A 20,002-nucleotide genomic window follows, 5' to 3' on the forward strand; every position below is an offset into this window, starting at 1 on the left:
TGATTTTATGGATTCAATTAGTCTTTTTACAGAGCCTAGTTTTGTTTGTTTTTATCTGTTGTGTTACTGCACTCACTGTGTGAATGCTGTTGTGTTCTTTTGTAAAATTGCTTTTCTTTTCATTTAAGCTCTATGGGACATTGATACTGTCAGGTTATTTTTGAGTGCTTCATTAATTAAATTGGCCGAACCATCGATCCGTCTGCCTGTCTCTAGAAAACGACCTGCATGTAAATGTGTAGATGTGGACACTGTTAATCGTCCTGCAAACTCTCATCTCTGTGCAGAGCATGGAAGCTTTCAGCGGTGGACCTCTTTTGGTTCCTCTAATCTTTGGTAATGTGTGCTGCTCTTCATCATTATTTAGTGAACAGTATTTGTAAGCGTCGAGGTGTCTGCTTTCTTTGCTGTTCACTGGTAAGCAGGTAAAACCTGATGGTGGTAATGATGTCTTGGCTTCACAAGGTCTGGTCAAACAAGCGGGAAGACATTGTTTTATGGCCCACTTTAATGGCTGCTTATCTGTGACCGAAGGCACACAAATCTGTGCGCACGCACGCTTGCTGCCATGCTTCCAGGGGCTATGAGGATAATAATCATGTCGGCGGCGTCTTTTCTCTGCAGTCGCGGAGAAACATTATCACAGTTTCTATGAACTTGCACCAAGCTGCATGGAAACCAGTGGTTTTAATTAGAAACAAATCATATTAATGTGCCTTTGTTTACACAAGCTTTAGTTTGATCATTGTCTTTGGAGCCTATACCAGTACTGCTGGTAAAACAACAGAACAAACACATTCTGTTTGATGTAGCCTAATGTATCTATTTGAGATGTTTAATTTCTGGTGAAAACCAATCCTCCTCACCTTGGCTCCTCTGCATCCTTTCTCGGCGGGACCCCGTCACAAGCCCCTTTAAATAAAGGATGTGTTCGGCTGCTCCTGCCTAGAAAAGCTACAATGGTTCAATACTTTATGTCTGGCACACACCTGATGGTATAAAACATTTTTTTACCAAAGCTGCCTCACAGCAGCACCGTAAATCTGTACCAATATATCAAGCAATCGATGCTGTAATTATGGCTGACTTTGCTGAGCTGTGGAAAAGTTTTGGGTTGAAAAAGATCCTGAGTCTCATATTCTCTCTAACATTGTTTATACCAGTTGTGTTTGCATCCATGGACTCATCAGGACATCTCAGCATGTGTCTGCTCAGAGCTTTAAAGCTTCACAACAAAGCATTAAAAGTTGTAACGCTTTTAGTTTTATTTAAACGCTTAGAAACATTAAATATCCATCAATCCATTTTCTGACTCCGCTAAATACTTTTCGGGATCACAAGGGTGGCTGGAGCCTCTCCAGGTACTATTGGGCAAAGGTAGGATAACATTAAACATAATGCTCCGATGTGGACATTCGTTTACTTTTGGTCTAATTTTATTTTTTTTTTTTTAACTTGTCCTGTCCAACAGCTAGGCAGGCAGATGAGAGTTGAGGGCCTCTTGTGTTGGACATATTTTACTTTAACAAGAGGGGATATGGTATGTCTGGATCAACCCCTTTTGTAATTGAGGCCAAACTTTATTAATTTCAACCATGTTTGAAAATTTTGGGTGTTGGACCGGATGGAAAAGGAAAGAAGGGAAGAAGATGTTAGAGAGGGGAGGGGTGATAGTGAGAGGGGGGGTAAGACCATGAAGCAGCATAGAACAGACAGGTTTACTGGTTGTTTATCATTACGGTAAGGTTCAAATGTAGTACAAAGAGGTCTAATACTTTTGGTCTAATTTTTAATGCACAGTTTATCATCTAATTTTGGCAAAATTCATTGGGATTAAAGTAAAACTCTAGATTTCTAGGCTTAAAGCCTTTTTGAAAAGTAAATGGAGTCATTGGAATCCCAGGGACCCCCACAGACAAACACCTCGATAGAGGACCACCACGCCTAAGCAGCCAATGCCCAAGAGTTAAAACCATCACCAGTTAGAGACTGGCTCCCCCACAAGGGACGCTCTGATGTATGTAACAAAAGATCAGGAACCACCACCCTCTTTGTCCAGCATATGTGTGAATATATTGTGTTGATGCAGGAAGTCTGTGTACTAAGGTGTAGTTAACATTGATGGGTGGAGCCCCTCCTGTTTGTTGGCAGTGATGTCCAACCAAACAACCGTTCGTGTCTAATGTACAGTTAGAATAAAGATCAGAGTTGATCAGCAATCAAGAAGGGAGGGGCCACTGCCAAGTAACCCAAACTGGGGTGTCTCAATTTTTTTTTTTTATGTATATATGTGTTATGTCATGTTCATCTCGATCTCCCATAGACAAGAAAAGGGCATAGCAATGGCTCATTTGTACTGCTGTGCTGCACGGTGACAAAGCGGTTAGCACTCACGCCTGGCTGTGAGAAGGCCTTGGTTTGAATCCTGGCTGGTTCTCCAAACATTATAGTTGGGACAGGCTCCAGCAGCTCTGTGGCCCCAAGAGGCCTTTGGTAGGTTCAGAAAATGGATGGAAGGATTAGTATAACCTGGAATAGCCTCTAATGACTTTCGTGATCCTAACTGGAATGATGGATGGATGGATGGATGGTTGCCTGTGGTTGTGCGAGGCATCCATGATGAAATAAACATCCATTTTATTAGTGCATGTCAATGTAAAACTTACTTTGTACCATGGTCTGGGTGAATACTCGATTCTGATTGGCTGCTGGGTGCCCGTTAAAAAGTGATATACCACAGTATAACCGTGCGGTAAAAAAAGAGGTTCCAGCCACCTAGCTTAAATGTTTTGTAGCACTGCGCCGGCTTCTTTAAAACCACCTTTTGCTTTATCATTTGGACAAAAACAAGCGGTAAGAGGTGAACTTTCTCTCTGAACTGATGCTTTGTGCAACCCATCGGTAAGATCAGCATATATATTTCGCTTTATATCGCCGAATCTTGACTGCAGCGGTGGTGTGGCGCGATACGGACTATTTTTTACGTGGTGCGGTGCACATAACAAAAAGTTCGCTTTTTGTGAGAAAAGCTATCCAAATCGGAAAAAAACAAGAATTAAGGACTAAAAACTGGTTAACATTTATTGCTTTTGTAAGTGACCAAGGTATGAGTGGGTTAATGGCCTTCGAAATGTGCATTATCACTTTTTAACGCACTTCGCGGAAGAAATGGCCGCTTCGTGTCGGACGGTTCAAGCTTCCATGGCGTGCGTTAAAAAGTGAAAATGTACACTTCGTCTGCCATTAACCCCTTACTTAATGCTACATTGATAGTGAAACTTCCTGTATTGTGGACAAACTTTTTTTGCATGACAGAATATTAAAGGAAACAAAAAATTAAGAAATCCATATCAAATCTGATCCTACAATATTAAATATTTGATTTGATAAGATTGTCCAATTTCACACACTTTTCTACTCTATTGCAAAGAGTATTTCCATTCTCAAGCTCATTAGGAAACACTAAAGGTTTTCTACGCCTCTGAACTGTCTCTGCCTCCCACACACTCAGAACTCCACGGGGATAGTTTATGTTTTTCTTTATACTGCTGTTATTTTCTCAGAATAATTCAATTCAATTCAATTCAATTTTATTTGTATAGCCCAAAAACACAACAACAGTCGTCTCGATGGGCTTCGAAGTAAAACATGAACTTAAAAGGATCATGAATACAAAGAGTTCAATAGGAAAATACTAAAATGAACTAACAAACTGACTATGCTATACTGGCATCCCTGCCCTTAGACCCCCCTTCGCGGTAAGGAAAAACTCCCCAAAAAACCGGATTCTGCAAAAAACGAAGAAACCTCAGGGGTGCCCACATGAAGGAGGGATCCGGATTTACCAGAACTCTTAGAGAAGAATTAACTTATCTAAATCTACAACTACATATATATATATATATATATATATATATATATATATATATATATATATATATATATATATATATATATACGGATGAGCCAACAGGAGTCTGGAAGCACTCCCACTCCCCAGGAGGGGAGAGGAAAAGAGGGACAATACATGAATCGCACTGTACCAAACAGAGGCATGGAGAACTAAATGATGAATTATGATCAAGAATAGAGGAGAGGAAGCGTAGAAGTAGAAAAGAAAAGAGGACAGAACCCCGGAGCACCATAGTTACCCCAGCTTCAACTTCTAGCAGCCTTTTAAAGGAAAAAGTTATTAAGTTTAATTTAAACAAATTAACATTAAGTTAAATAATCTCTAAATACTAACTAGTCTGACAATAAGCCTATAATAAGAGCAAAGATGGTTCTACATTCATGTTGATAACTTCACTCTGAGGTCAAACTCTCATTTGGACTTCAGGTTCATGTCTTTTGAATAACACACTATATAAAAACAAAGGTCTTTATTTTCAAGTGGGAGTATTTAGTGGAAAAGTGACCAAATGATTTTGGCATTCACAAAGAAAAACAATGCAGCACAACTTTAAGATACACACTATTTAAAAAATAACGACAATAAGATATGGTCCAGTAACAAGACTGAACCTTGCTGTTACTGGACACTTGACTACATACTTTCGTTCTTTTGAGGCAAAAACACCACCAATGAAGCTTTTTCTTTAGATGCATTCAGTTGAGTCACGTTTTGTTGTATTATGGTTTGTTTTTTGTTTTAAGTCACAAGCAAACCTGCTTTCAGTTTTGGAAGAAGACTGAACAAGTACAGTCAGATGTTCACAGAGGGATTCTCATCTATTTAAATAAATTACAACTGGCATTTACAAAATAGCATCTGAACAAAATGCTAAACTTCTGAACAATGCATGCATGCATGCAGGGGTGGAGAGAGATAGAATGTAAAAAGAATCCAGGAAATTACAGTGTTTGATTTTCAAAGAATTTATTTTTAAAACAGTGCAGAAAATAAGTATTTGGCTCCTACAAACAAGCAAGAATTCTGTCCCTCACAGACCTGTAGCTCTATCCTCCACTTGTTACCTGCACTAATGACACTTGTTTGAACTGGTTCTTGTCAGGGTAAAAGACACCTGTCCACGCCCCTAAACAGACTGTAACCTCTCCACCATGAACAAGACCAAAGAGCTGTCAAAGGACACAAGGGGCAAGAATATAGACCTGAAAAAGACTGGGAACAAGATCTACAACAAGCAAGCAGCTTGGAGAGAAGAGATCAACTGTTTTGGGTCATGTTCTGAGATGTCCTCTGCCATTCACTCCAGGTTCATACTAATAATCATCCACAGCTGTCTTGATTTGTGTTAACCATCTTCAGAGTATTTTAGTGTGTGGTTTTCAGTTGTTCATTGTCAGATCATCTGCTACATGACTATACCCACTTTGAAACATGGGGGTGGAGACATTATGCTGTGGGACTGCTTTTCTGTGAAGTGGCAAGAATGCATGACCTTTGTTAATGACAGGATGAGTGGGGCCATGCATGATGAGATTTTGGACCAAAATCACCACCAGTAAGAGCTCTGAAAATGGAATGTGGCTGGATCTTCTGGCATGACAATGAGGGCCACCACATCACCTGGACAACAAAGGAGTGACTACAAAAAAAAAGCATTTCAAGGTCCAAGGGGGTATTCCAGAAGGCACGTTAACCCTTGTGCTATCTTAGATGACCCCACCCTTACTTTTAAGTGTTATTCCTACAATGACAAAGGTGGATAAAAGTGGAAAGATTTCATGTAATCCATGGACACCAGTGAAGATCACAAATCATTGAAGAAAAAAGGTTCAGAGCACTGTCTAGTGGGTCTAGATGACCCAACTCCCAACGTTAAAGTGCCTAGGATAGCACAAGGGTTAAACTACCCTGACTTTTAACCTGAACTCTGGCTGAAATCCGCCAGAACTAGTTCACTCTGGGTATGTCGGTTCCAAAAGACCGGATACGAGTTAATGTAATTACACTAGACTTGGTAATCCTGGGTTAATGCGCGTGCACGGCAAGTACATAAATTCTCAATAGATGGCCGAATTCCAGATTCACCATGGAAACGCATGGAGAAAAAAAGAAGGCGCTATACTTCAGTGAGACGGAGTCAGAGATTTCAAAGACGGTGTATGAAGATTATAATATGGAACCGAAAGCTGTGGTTATCCACTTCCTTAGCCTCAAACTTACCGTGGTAACTCACATAACCTGCTTTTTGGAATACCCCCCTGGAGTGGTACAGTCAGTTTCAAACATCAGGGAGTTGAAAGTCTGTGCTGCCCAGCAACAGACCCAGAACATCCCAGCTCTGAGGGGTATTCCAGGAAGCATGTTTAAACTAGCCTGACTTTAAGCCTGAACTCTGGCTGAAATCCGCCTGAACTTGCTTACTCTGGGTATGTCGGTTCCAGAAGACCGGATATGAGTTGGCGTAATTACGCTCGACTTAGTAACCCTGGGTTAACGCACGTGCACGGAAGGTACATAAAGACATTCTCAATAGATCGCCGATTACCGGAGTCACCATGGAAACGCGCGGAGAACCAAAGAGAGCGCAATACTTTAGTGAGACAAAGTCTGAGATTTTAATGACGTCGTATGAAGATTATACGTCCATCAAAAAAGTAACACGGCTGCATCATCAAAAGAAAGAGTTTCTGCTTGTAGTAGAAGAACAGACAAAGTAAACGCACAAGTTTCTGATCTTGTTTCCATTTTCCTTGTGACGCATATATATATAACTTATCCAATTTTGCCACCTTAAATGAATTACTTCTATTGGTAACAAATAATTGAGTTAAATTTAATCAACCTAATTTCTTACGTCTTTAAAACTCAATAATTGTTTATACAACTCAAATTTATGTATTTATCTAACTATATGTCATATTACTCCAATTCAATTAATAATTTTTCAATCTTAATTAATTATATTTCTTGATCTCTCATATTTTTAAGTATGAGCCGGCAGATATGCTCATTTTTATAACAATAAAAAGGACGAGAAAAAAATGCACATTGCGCACAAATTCATTAAAGAATTCTCCGTCATTGTAACAGCATTGCTCAGTAGGGGTGCTATATAAACTCATCATCCTCTCCTTCACTCTCACTCATGGTGCAGAGACATAAGCACAGTAGGACAAAATAACTCAGCAAAACATGGAAAAACACAGTAAAACAGCTAAACAACTAAACACATTTGGTCAAAAAGCCACACTTAAACCAAAATCCGTCCAGACAGGCAAAGGAAATGGTATCCCACAATCCCTTGCGGTGCCGACCTAACAGCAGCACCAAAGTTACATCTACTTAATTGAATTAATTTGAATGAAAGTAAAGTGACTGTCCGATTAACTACGTGTTATTTTTAAACTGATTTAACAAACAAATGATTTATCTTAACTGAAGCAAATAACTAAGTTGGATCAAAGTAAAAAAGTTGAATTTTCCAACATCCATATGTGATCTCATCATCCTCTCACGGTGGGAAAAGTATTATCTGAGCTTCTTCATCCACTAAATCATCTTCAAATGGACACGCCATGCTGCTTCACCTCTCTGTAAACAAACTAACCTTCAACTAAACCTGCTCCCGACCAGGTTATGTTCAGAGCATGAGTTGCTATGGCAACTTGACCTACCCTGAAACATACCTCCATTTCTGGAACCGAAAGCTGAGGTTATCAACTTCCTTAGCCTCAAACTTACCGTGGGAGCTAGCATAACCTGCTTCCTGGAATACCCCCCAGGAATAGATCTGCATGGAATGGACCAAACACAACTTGCTGAAAACCTACAGGAAACCTTTGACCTCTGTTATGGGCAACCAGGGTTACATTATAGTATTGAGGGGAACTTTTGTTGTTGACAGCAACGTATTTTCTGCACCACTCAAATCTATTCATTGAAATCAAACAAGGGATTCTTTTTTTTAACATTCTATCTCTATTAGTTAAAATGTATATGTCATGAAAATTACATAACCTTTTTAGTGATAAATGGCAAATAAAAAGACCAAAATTCAATAAAAGAAAAAAAATTCATTTGTTATTCTGTTGTTTTCTTCTTGACTCATAAAATTGTCATCTCTAAGTCTGTAGTTTCTGTCAATCTTGCTCACATCCTCCTTTGGTGTTTGTTTTCTCTTGTGTTTATATTAAGTTCTGCTTAGCCTGTCCTGTTGCTTTCTTGGTTTTTTTCTTGATTCAGCTCAGTTAAAAAAATGTATATGAAGTTTTTGTCTTCCTTCCCCCCCGATATCTTTTTTTTGTCAAATACCAGGCGTCTCTGCATGAACGAATACAATCAGACTGCAGCTGTACAGCATTGTGTTAGCTAATCAAACAGTGTGTGGGAGCAACTTATTGGAAGAAACTGTGTGCAGTGATTCTAATTTTATACAAGCAGACTTCGTTTGCCCCCGGTGACACTAAGCGAAGGCTGAGGAAAGCGGAGGTTGTGGGTGGATCTCATGTGCACCATTTGTTTGATATTAAATTGTAACATCTTTCATGAAGAGACAGTTATTCCGGGCAGATCAGTAGATCCCATTGTGGCATCAGCAGTTCTAGTTTTGTAAACTCTACCTGGGTGTCTTCAAATCCATGGATAATCATGCACTGGACCACTTTATGAATTGTCCCCATGTCCCTTTTTTTTTTTTTGAAGACTTGATAGTTCAGGACTGTTTGTGTTTTTGAAGCCTCTCATGAATGGATGTGCTTTCACCCAGAACATGCGGTTTAACTGCTGCACATCCACCTCATTAATATCCCCTTTCATGAAAAGTAATGAAAGTGCAGGCAGATTTCCATATAAATATCTTCGCTTCACATTTTTCATGGAATGGAGGAAAGTGCGAGAAGGGATGTCGTTTTTTTGAATTACCCTGCCACATTCACTCTCTGATAAATGGGCAGAAGCTGGCTGCTTTGTAACTTTAATCCTGAGAAACACTGCTGTACCCTGACTGTGAGGTGATGACTATCTTCCTGCTGCATGGACATACACCCCAGGCTGTTGCCATGGTGATGCTTCTTCAGTCTTCACCATGTTTTAAGTTTAATTATAACATGTTTTAATTGTTGGGATTCTGCAAAGACTGCACACTGTTGTTTTATACAGGGCTGGGTTGATAAAATCCGTTGTTCAATCTGAATCGATCCAAGTTTAATGGATCAATGATGGATCCGTAGAAGTAGAAAATGATCTTTTATGCCTTTCCTTGGGGACATAACGCATAACAGAACTAAAACCAAAGCCCGCCAGGTTGACGCTAACGTGTGTTCCCCCGCCTATTTGCGTTTCAATATTCGCGATTTCGTGTATTTGCAGATTTTTTTTTTACAGTCATGTGACTCCTCCAGTTCATCCCAAAAGTTCAGACCACTCAAGACGCTTGTATGAGACTTTTTGTCCGAGGGAGGTGCTATGGGAATTTCTGAGGAGAGGAGCGGAGATGAGGAGCAGGGCGGCCCATCTGCTTTCTTGCCGACTGCTAAAGAATATTTCACACCGAGCAACAGTGGGTTCCAACGGTCCCTTAATCACTATAACCGAAGGTTGTGGCAACCTTTAAAATCAAATTATGAACTGACAGGTCTGTGACTGAGCTAAGAATTATTGGTTAGAAGTTCAAGAGTTGATATGCAGCAGAGTTGTGGTTACTTTTGAAAAATCAAATGAATCAAAAAGTATTTCTGCAAAATATATTGTTCCTGTTTTTCCATATCAGCCTGCAACATTTGCAAAAGGATTGGTCTGAAAAATATGTGAGGCAGGCACATTTTAACATGTTAATGTGTTGGAAAATGTGAAAGAACTTATTTAATGTGCTGTGACAGGTGAATCTATCAACCATAGATGAGAATTCTCACACGTATCTTTTATTAGATGTGACTCGAGTTCCAGGCTGTGTCAATACTGCTACAATAAAAGGACCATTTAGTTTTACATTCGATTAACCCTTGTGCTATCTTAGATGACCCACCCTTACATTGACGTGTTATCCCTACCTTGACAAAGGTGGATAAAGGTGGAAGATTTTGTAACCATGTAACCCTGATTACATGACATCTTTCCACCTTTATCCACCTTTGTCATGGTAGGGATAACACGTCAATGTAAGGGGGGGTCATCTAAGATAGCACAAGGGTTAAAATGAAAATACACTATGTACTCTTGCCTCCAGAATTTTTTTTGTATTTTAATTTTTATGCCCTAAGAATTTTATTAAAACAGCTTCGGTGGTGCAGTGCAAAAGTTCGTTTCTTGGTGCTAGAGTTAATACTCTCCAAGCTTTATTAAGACATTTTATTTATGGTTTTATTTATCGTCTTAATGCTTCAAATAATAAAATCAATTTAACTCCCACCAATGTAAAGCACAGCACTTTCATACCAATCCCCTATTTGGAGGTTTTGGTACGGTCGATCTACGATCTTTTTATTAAGTTCATGATACACGATTATTTTACTGTTCTTATACTTTTATGTCATTATTTTATATTCCCATGTCATTGTTTTTTATACTTTTATGACGTTGGTTTTTAAAAAAAAAACTTTTTATGTCATTGTTCTTATACTTGTTTGAGTGTTTTATTTTTATCCTTAAGTCTTTTATGTTTTGTGTATTTAATGGCAAATGGATATTGAGTCTGTTATAAAGCTTATTCAATATACTATCAAATTTTACCCTCAGATAAAAAAACACTCTGTACTTTTAACCTGCAGTCCGTGTTTCTCGGCTGTCACTGCATTTGAGATGTGAAATGTAATGAAGAACTGCTGATGCTCGGCTCTGACGTTCACAAATTCCACATTACTCTGTGAGAAATGTCTCAAAAGGAGCTAAGAACAATGACAAAGATCAATTTTCACAAAGAAAGGGAGGTTCTCAGACAGAAGCTGCCCTTGTAAAATGTTGGCAGCAGCTCCTCTGCAGTTACAATGGCTTTGTTTTTTAAAGTATTCTCCATTTTTTTATTTACAGATGTGATGAAGAGAATCTTTAACAGTAACATAGTGATATAACAGGAGTAGGAATAAAATCTTCTGAAAAAATGATTTTCCTTTCATCATTTTGTCAGGTTGTTTTCTGAAAATCTGCAGAGCTCTTTAATTCAAGCAAAAAGCGATAAATGCGGAATATTTAGCTACCATCGGTTATGTAACTGCTTAAGTAACAGCTGAGGATAAGGCAGAAAATGATCCAGAATCATACAAGATTTAAGTCATATTCTCAAGGTAAAGAGATGATCTGGCAATAAATGTGAAGATTTATTCTTTAATTCCTCAAAAATGACTTGTACTTCATTTTTAAATAATTATCTTACTTTGAAATCACAGTTGTCAGCACATTATTCTGTAAAGAGGAGAGTTAAGCACCAAAGACTGACGAACCATTGATGGAAATGAGAAACGACAGAGGACTTGTATTTAAAAGAAAAAAAGTAAAATAAATTTTAAAAAATAGTAACAATAATTTTAGATATATTTGTGTTTAGGAATCAAAATTGTTATTTTTCTTCTATTACATTTGCATTTTTAAGTTTCAGCTTTGCTTTAGCAGAACCTCTGAATAAGCATTCCTTAGAATCAAGCGACCGTTGACACGCCCACATGCCACCTGTGCAGCACTTTCAGGTCCTATTTGGGTGTCTTTTATTTGCTCACCTGCATGGACATTCCTGTGATGACCGTGTGCTTGTTGTCCTGGGAGACTTTGCAAATTGGTGGTACGAGATTCTCTGATGAGTCAGACATCCTCTTTAAAAGAGAGAAAAGCTCCATTGTAGATATTCCTGCTAATTTGAGGCGGGCCTCTGTCCTCCGTCTTTCCCAAACTCCTGTGAGTCTTTGTCTGCGTCATGCATTCGCCTGCCTTTATTTATAGTAAAGCTTCATTAGTGTAGCATGTTCTGAATCCCTGCAGCATCGTCTGCTGACCATAAATGTCAAAGCTTTGCACTCCTGCCATGTAATCTCTCGTTAAGGATTCAAAAACATTGTAAACTCTGAGCAGTTTCAATCTTGAACAAAATAATGTAGGAAAAGGGTAAAAAAAATAAAGCAGTGTTTTAGAAACAGGTGTTTCAGAAGACTGAAGCTGGCAGGAGCAATGAAATCCTTCCATGTTTTCACTCAAAAAGGTCCTGTTATCCTTTTTTTTTGTGGCATGTCGCTGCCCGTGTCCATCAGGATGTCAGGCAACATTAACAAACAGCAAACGACCAACTCAGTGTCACGTCATTATGAGATAAACAAACTTTAGCCTCTAAACTGGTATTAGATTCTCTCATATTTCAGTGATTCCTCTACATTCAAAACAAAGAAGGGAGTAAGATGTAGTAAAAGTATATACTTGTTTGGTTAAAGAAACCAGAATCCACGAACCACAATGATTTCTAAAGCCTCACTATAAAACAAAAGCTTGTTTTATAACCAGAACTGGAAAAACTGTCAGTGGAGGTGTGTCAGCAACACTTCTCCAACAAAGTGAAAACCTAGTGCAGCCTGTGGGTTCAGGGTTTCCAGGTTGATCAGCAGAGGATTGTCTGCATTCTTTCTCAATGTTGTGATCATGTGTGCTGCACAGACCTCCAGCATTCATTAAGCAGTTTGCTGGAAGTTTAATACTTTGGATTCTGAGGTCAGAAAAAGTGGATTGCTCTCTATTTTTTAAGTCTCCACGCTTTTGCAAGGATGAAGATGCTCTATAAAGTCTCATGCTGTGTTCACACCTGCCTCAGCAACGTGTTTCCATTTCCAATGAAAAGTCTACAGTTTACATACCTTGGAAGAAATTATGAATTCTAGGCTATTTTTCAGAGAATATGAATGATAACAAAAAATTAGTTATTTATTGTTAAAGCTTTAGTCTGTTCTGGAGAAAGTTCACTGTCATTAATTAAATCTTCCACTTTTTCAGTCTTAAATACTAAGAGAAAGAAGACCTGAAAATAAAAAACTAAGATTAATGTCCACCAGATGACAGATGAACGCATCTGGATGAGACATCCAAAAAGCTCTTTATAAGTAACCCAGGTCAATCAGTCACTGACCAACATTAAGGTTCAAAACGGGTCCCTAGCTGGAGTCGAGCAGAGGTCATGAGAGTTTGCACAACTGGTCCGAATCTAATGAATTTGGGGAAGGCATTTGACCTCTGTTTTCAGGTTGTCCTGTGAGGGAGGACGGGCTGCTCTGTAAATATGGGATTCCTGGCCTGCTACTGAGAAATCTTAGGTCATGCTGCCTGCAGTTAGTCAGACTATATGTCTGGACTATATGTGTGTTAGACCCCCCCCCCCCCCCCCCCTCCTTCAGGTCGCTCTCTGTCACTAATTCTCCTCACAACTTTAATAGACAAAATTTTACTGGAAGTCTACGTACAGATTGGGATCTACTTTAGGGCCCCAAAAACCTCCATCTTTGCCTTTTGCATCCTCGCTTCTTCACTGGGGAACTTTTTTCACGAGTGATGTAGTCTGCAGCCAAGTGTGAAACCGTTGGAATGATAATTAGACTTCTCCATGTCTGCAGCCACAGTTTTCAGCTGTAAAAACAAAGAATAAGCACTTTCCAAAAAGAATGGGATAGTTCTGGTTAAGGGGGAACAGAGATCAACAGATGGATCAAACCAAATGTTTAAGCTTAAGTTTGTTTAGCTGCAACAGTTGAAGCTCGTTGATTTTTCTAAAGTACAAAGTGGTACATTAAAACTCAACTGTTCTGCATTCAGAGACAAATGAAAACGTTTCCCTTTACATCAAAACCGGGAGGGTTCTATGTATTCATGATCCTTTTGATTTTATGTTTAACTTTTTCAATTACCTATATGAAGCTCATCGAGACGACTGTTGTGAATTTGGGCTATACAAATAAAATTGAATTGAATTGAATTGAATGACTGAAACTAATCACACTAGTATGCTCCTTCATCACTGTTGCACAGGAGAAATGTTGGCTTTATACCTTTTTTTTTCCTATTTCCAGATGAAGCTGCTGAATGGCGGTTGAGGTCTCCACCACTCTTTTGAATGGGCTGTTAAACATGATGCAGCTGAATGCGTCCTGTTTCACAGCCACACACTATCCTTCCTCAAACCTTTTTTGATGATAAGGATTCTTTTGGGATCCCTGCCCTGCTGAGTTATTCAGTTGCTGTTATCCAGAGCCACAGCTTGGTTCTCCTTGCTTACAGTAAGCCAGATTTGCTTGTGGTCGCTGCTGGATTCTGCTGGGGTTACCCTCCTTGACAGAAGCGAGGTTGTAAATTTGGGCTCCTCAAAATTCTGTCTTTGCTTTTCGCAACCCTCTAAAGTTGTTTGTATTCAAGTCTGGGGGTGCTGGGATGGAACTGTGCATCTGTTAACCTGAAGTAGCTCTAATGAGGAAAACAGTATGGTGTCGTTCCTTGGCTGATAATGGATCTCTGCTTGGAGTCTCTCACCTAAAACCAGCTTCTATGGGGAGGGAATGAGACAATGAGGTACAAACGGCCAAAAGTAGCTTCCCTCTCAGGTTGGATGGGTTCCAGATGTTTTGATCTGCTTTGGTTTTGGTTTGATTTTATTAGTGCTTGGTGTGAAACCAAACCAATCCATCCACCTTCTTAACCTACTTGATCACTTCTTCGGGGTCATGATAACACACCCATATACACCAACAGACAATTTAGAGTAAACAACCAGTCAAAACCCGACTGAAAGTCTTCAAAGTGGCTGTTGTCCTGTAGGTGGCAGTAAAGCTGCTTAACTACAACTCTTTGTAGGATTTTAGAAATAAAGGGCAGGTTTGATATCGGTCTATAGTTGGCCAAGTTGCTAGGATCCAAACTGGGCTTTTTCAGAAGAGGTTTAACAACTGCATATTTAAAAGACTGTGGCACGTAACCCGTTTCCAGAGAAGTATTTATCATTGTTAATATGGAATCATTAATTAGGGGAAAAGTTTCTTTAAAAAGTCTAGTGGGAATTGGGTCTAACAGACACGTTGAGGATTTGGAGGACGTAATAATTGATGCTATTTCTACTTGATCCACAGCAGTGAAGCAGTCTAATGTTACAGAGGTTTCTATGGATGCCTCCAGTTCTGTCGCTTCAGCCTGCTCTGGGCTGATAGTAGGAATAACTTGATCTAACTTATGTCTAATATTTGAGATTTTACTATCGAAAAATGTAAGAAAATCATCAGAGCTGAGAGAAACAGGAACATGTGGTTCTACTGAGCTCTGACTGCGAGTTAATTTAGCAATAGTGCTAAAAAGAAATCTTGGATTATTTCCATTCTCTGATATTAAGGTTGAATAGTACTGGCTTCTAGCTCTACGCAGAGCTTTCTTATAATTTAATAGGCTATGTTTCCAGATATCCAGAGACTGCTCTGAACAGGAGCGGCGCCATCCTCTTTCCAACTTACGGGTTTCTTGTTTAAGAGAACGTGTTTCAGCGTTAAACCACGGTGCTACTCGGTTTTGTCTAACGAACTTAGGTTTCGGGGGGCAAAAACATCGAGAGTACTCCTGAGGGCTTGTAAGGCATCATTAACAAACTGCTCATTTATACTAGGACTGATGCTATGGGAGCTGGACTCAGAGTATTTACTCAGAATATCCCTAAGTACTGGCTGAACCGTGTGTTTAAACTCAGACACAGAACGGTCAGTTAAGGTTCTTCTAGGCTGTTTCTTATTCACTGGGGCAGAAGGATGTTCTAATGTAAACTGGAAGGTAATCAGAAAGTGATCAGAAATGATGGGGTTAAGAGGAAGGACACTCAGCTGGCCGATCTCTATACCATGGGTTAAAACAAGGTCCAGAGTTTTGAACATGGACGCCCAAAACGCCTTTTTGTGCATTTATTTATCCTTTTCATTGGAAGTGGTCGCTTGAACGTATGTTGCCAAGGCTGGTGTGAACTCATCATGAAACGTCCACCGCCATGCTTTAAAACCAGCCTTTGTTTTTTCCTAACTGAAGAGAAATTTGAATGTTTTCTTGCTTAGTTGCTGCAAGGATGTATGCAGAGATAAATAGATACCTGTCATACAGAGATAAAATTATTTAACAAACCAAAAAAAAAAAAAAAGACCAAGCACTAAACAAATAAATAACTACGAATCCAATGGGAAAAGAACAAAATCGAAGGCAGGAATCTCCACAAGTCCGGTTGTCAGAACAAACAAACCCACTTTTACTTGAGGACACATGAAGAAATGTTCCGTCTGCCACCCTCCCCTCTCACATCAATGACATCCTCTGCACCATGTGTCCCATCATCTGATCTAACACGAAACAGCTGAAGGATGCTTTTAGATTGGCCTCCGCATTCATTAAACACTCTCACATGAGAGCCACGGTCTGCACTCTCTGTCTCCATCTTTAGAAACATCACACCAAAGTGTTCTTTAAACAGAGTCAAAGTCTTGCCCTCCATCCCACTCTCTTCTCTTCCTCACAGGTCTTCCTCCTCCTTGCTGCAGAGACTCAGGCTGATTAAACTTCCTGTGCTTCACCCACCACCAAACCTCTGCATGCAAAACGCACATTACTTCTCCTATATTGGTTTCTTGTTTCTACTGTGCTTTGTTTTGAATTAAAGTATTTATTTCTGTGAGATTGATAATCTTCTGCTTCTGCCTCTTTGATGGAGTGAAAATATCTCTGGATGTTTTTTTTCTTTTGGTTTTTATTTGCACTTGACTGAAGTCCAAAATGCAGAAATTTGCCTCTGTTTACCTTTCATGCTTGGACTCACAATTTCTTTGCATGCCAGTCAGAGGGGAATGTACTCTAGGTAGAAATGCTCAGCACCTCTGTGGTGAAAGCTGGGCCTTCTGCCTGCTGGCTTATTCCATGTCATCTGTGTGTTTCGGTTCATGCATAACAGCAAAACAGGATATGAAACCACAGCTTACGTCCAGTTTTAGTTTAAGTTAGAGGCTGTTCACTTTCATCATGCATGACTGTCTGCACTGTGTGTTCAGATTCCTCACCATCAAATAAAACCATGACCTGGTTAACAGTAACAGGCACATCTGTAGACAGATTTACCTGGCAGCTCGTATCTGCTCAATGCACACAAGAATAAAAAGGCTTCTAGTCAAAGTGTCTCCTGCTGACCGTCACAAATCAATAAACCCTTCTTTCTAAAATGCAAACAAAAATATATTTAGACAGAAAGTGAAAAAATTAAAACAACCAAAACAGGCATTTGTGTTACGTCAACACATCTGTTCCCAAAACTGTGCAAAGTGGCTGAGCAGTGATAGACAGAATAAATCGTTTAGTGTTCTGGCCAGTTTTGCTTTAGATTTCAAGCATTTCTGAATTGTGTTAGCCTTGACGGGCAATTTGCTATGCTGTTAAATAACTGAGCAGCCAACGTGTCTCTTTCCCACAGACTCTCTGCATTATCTGTGGATTGCATTCATCTTCCATCCTCCTTTTCTGTCAGTTGGCAGAGTTGAATCATGTGACACTGAGTTCAGACCAGTTATGAGGACTGTGTGTGTCCTGCTGTGAGTCAGCTGCTGATCAACAAGTCCATCTGTGTAGAAAAGACCAACCACATGGACAATCGCATCCCGAACAGAGAACTGTTATTGTTAACTGATCCCAATGGATTAAAAACTCACTGCCATAAAAATGTACTTTTTTATGTTGTTGTGGCATTTTTCTGATGATTAAATAACTAAGCTCAAATTTTAATTTCTTAGTATTTATTAATTCAAATCGTTGTGAAACAGGAGCAGACAAAAAAATGCATAAGATCATGTCTGTGACTTAGAAAATACTCTCTACACAAGCTCCCTGTTCAGCCTCATTCTGATTCATCCTCTTGTCTTCATTTTCCTCGTCTGAGCTGTCATCTGGCACAGAACTGTAAGGCTGGATAGCTCCAAAGCTGCTTGCAAATTCTGTGACTGAGTTCAAAGCTCCGGTAATGTTAGGTTGGAGTTGTGAGGGACTGTAGGCTAGGGGGAGAGAGTGTAAACCAAGGGATGATGGAAAATGAAAGGCAGGAAGAGAATGTGTAGACAGAGAGCTGTCAGCAATGTCGAGGGAAAAGGGGGCGGGCTTACTCCACGTCAACAGTCCTGACCACAATTTAGAGGGAAATTTCTAATTCAATTAAATTCAATTCACTTTTATTTATATAGCCCATTATCCAACAGCAATAGTCGTCTCAATGGGCTTCATACAAGTCATAGAATTCAATAGCTGATCACTAAACTAAACAGACTAAGCTAAACTGGGCATCACTGCCCTTACACCCTCTTACTCAGTAAGGAAAAACTCCTAAAACGGCCTGTAAAGTGCTAAATGGTCTCAATATCAAAAGAAAAACGGATTGTTTTCCACCTGAGCATTGCTTTTCCTTCTTTTCTCTCCTGTCTTCCAGTTAATGCTGGGAAAAATTTTGTGTTCCAACATTTGGCATGTTGACTGTTTTATTGGCAAAGACAATAAATGCTGCATTGATTCTGTTGCTTTCATTTGTCTATAAGAACAGAAAAAGTAAAGTTTTTAAAAGCTAACAGAGAAATATTGGAGCATTTGCTCACATTGCATCTATTTAACCACATTAAAACCATCTTTGTGAATTTCTCCTTAAGTGGAGTTTTAAAGACTTGACTAAAACTCAAAAATTGGAGCAGATGCAAGTGAAATAGAAAAAATTCCCTTATATATTTGGGATCACAGTAAATGAACATTTTTGAAAAACATTTTTGCTTTTAGAGATGCAACTGCAAAGGCAAAGACTTCCTAATGTTAGTATCCGGCTTGTCAGTTCTTCCACATGTTTTGACCTGAGGGGTCCAGATGTTACCCAGTTTCTTGAGACAGGATGGTGCTTGTTCTGTGTAAAACAATAAACAAACAACAACATTTAAAATCAGGCCCACAACAATCTGAGAGCATGTAGAGTTCTAGTATATGGTCAAATTATCAGAGATCAGGGAATTGGTTTTTGAACATAGACATGTAAAGCAATAACCATTAGATATCTGTAAGCAGACTGTAAATTCTAATTCAGTGTTTGCTTAGAGTAAATAGATAGTTTGTGGTGCACAAGTCTATGGTCCAGTTCACATTAGGAATTTTCCCATATCATCAGTTTTCTTGATCTAAATACGTCTTAAGGCTCTCATTGAGTTCTTCAGCTCAAACACAAAGTATTTAGTTCAAGTTGGTCCTGACATGATGAAATGGTGAAGAACTTCAGAATTTGTGGGAAACAAATCTAGAAAAACCCACAGTACTTCCTTCTTTTGACAGAAAACTGAAGGTTTTGTCCTCTAGCTGCTGATGACAGAAAACCATCTCCATCAGCGTCCACATCAGGCCTCAAGGAGATTCAGCCTGAGGATTAATGCTGGCTAAGTGAAGAAGAAAAAAAGCTTTTAGGGTCAGATGGACATGAAGAGAGAGACATACAATAACTTCCCATCAGGCCCTGGGCTTCCCTTTGAGTTTCAAGGTCTGATGTATGGAAAGGTTGGGGTCTTTGACACCATACGGGAACCAATGATTATATTCCTGCAGGAAGATGCTCATTCTGAACTGGCACTTTGGACATGAGAGCACTTTGTTTGTGGTCCAAGAGTCAGAATGCCTCTTTCAACGATGGAGTATCTTTCATTTGTCAAATCTGAACTGTTCCTGAGTTGGGCCACATGTGCCCCTTATAGCTCAGACACATTAAAACCAGTTCATTTTCAACTTTGTCGATGTTTTAATTTAGCCTTTTAAAGATTTGACATGTTTAAATCTGCTCTGCTGTTGCTGGTTCTCAGTTCCACCTCTGACTTCAAAGTCGCCTTTGTTCTATTTGCAGTGGTTCTTTGGTTAACATCTGAGAAGGAGGGTCTAAAGGTAGAGATGCCCTGTTTAGCTTAGTCAGTTTATTTTAAGTTTAGCCATTGACTATTGAATTCTATGACTTCATGTTCATGATACAACTATCTGTATGAAGCCCATTGAGATGACTTTTGTTTTAATCTTGGGCTATATAAGCAAAATTGAATAGAATTTAATCTGTTTTTGCTTGTT

This window comes from Oryzias latipes, chromosome 6 (assembly GCF_002234675.1).
Source record: "Oryzias latipes chromosome 6, ASM223467v1".
Taxonomy (NCBI): Eukaryota; Metazoa; Chordata; class Actinopteri; order Beloniformes; family Adrianichthyidae; genus Oryzias; species Oryzias latipes.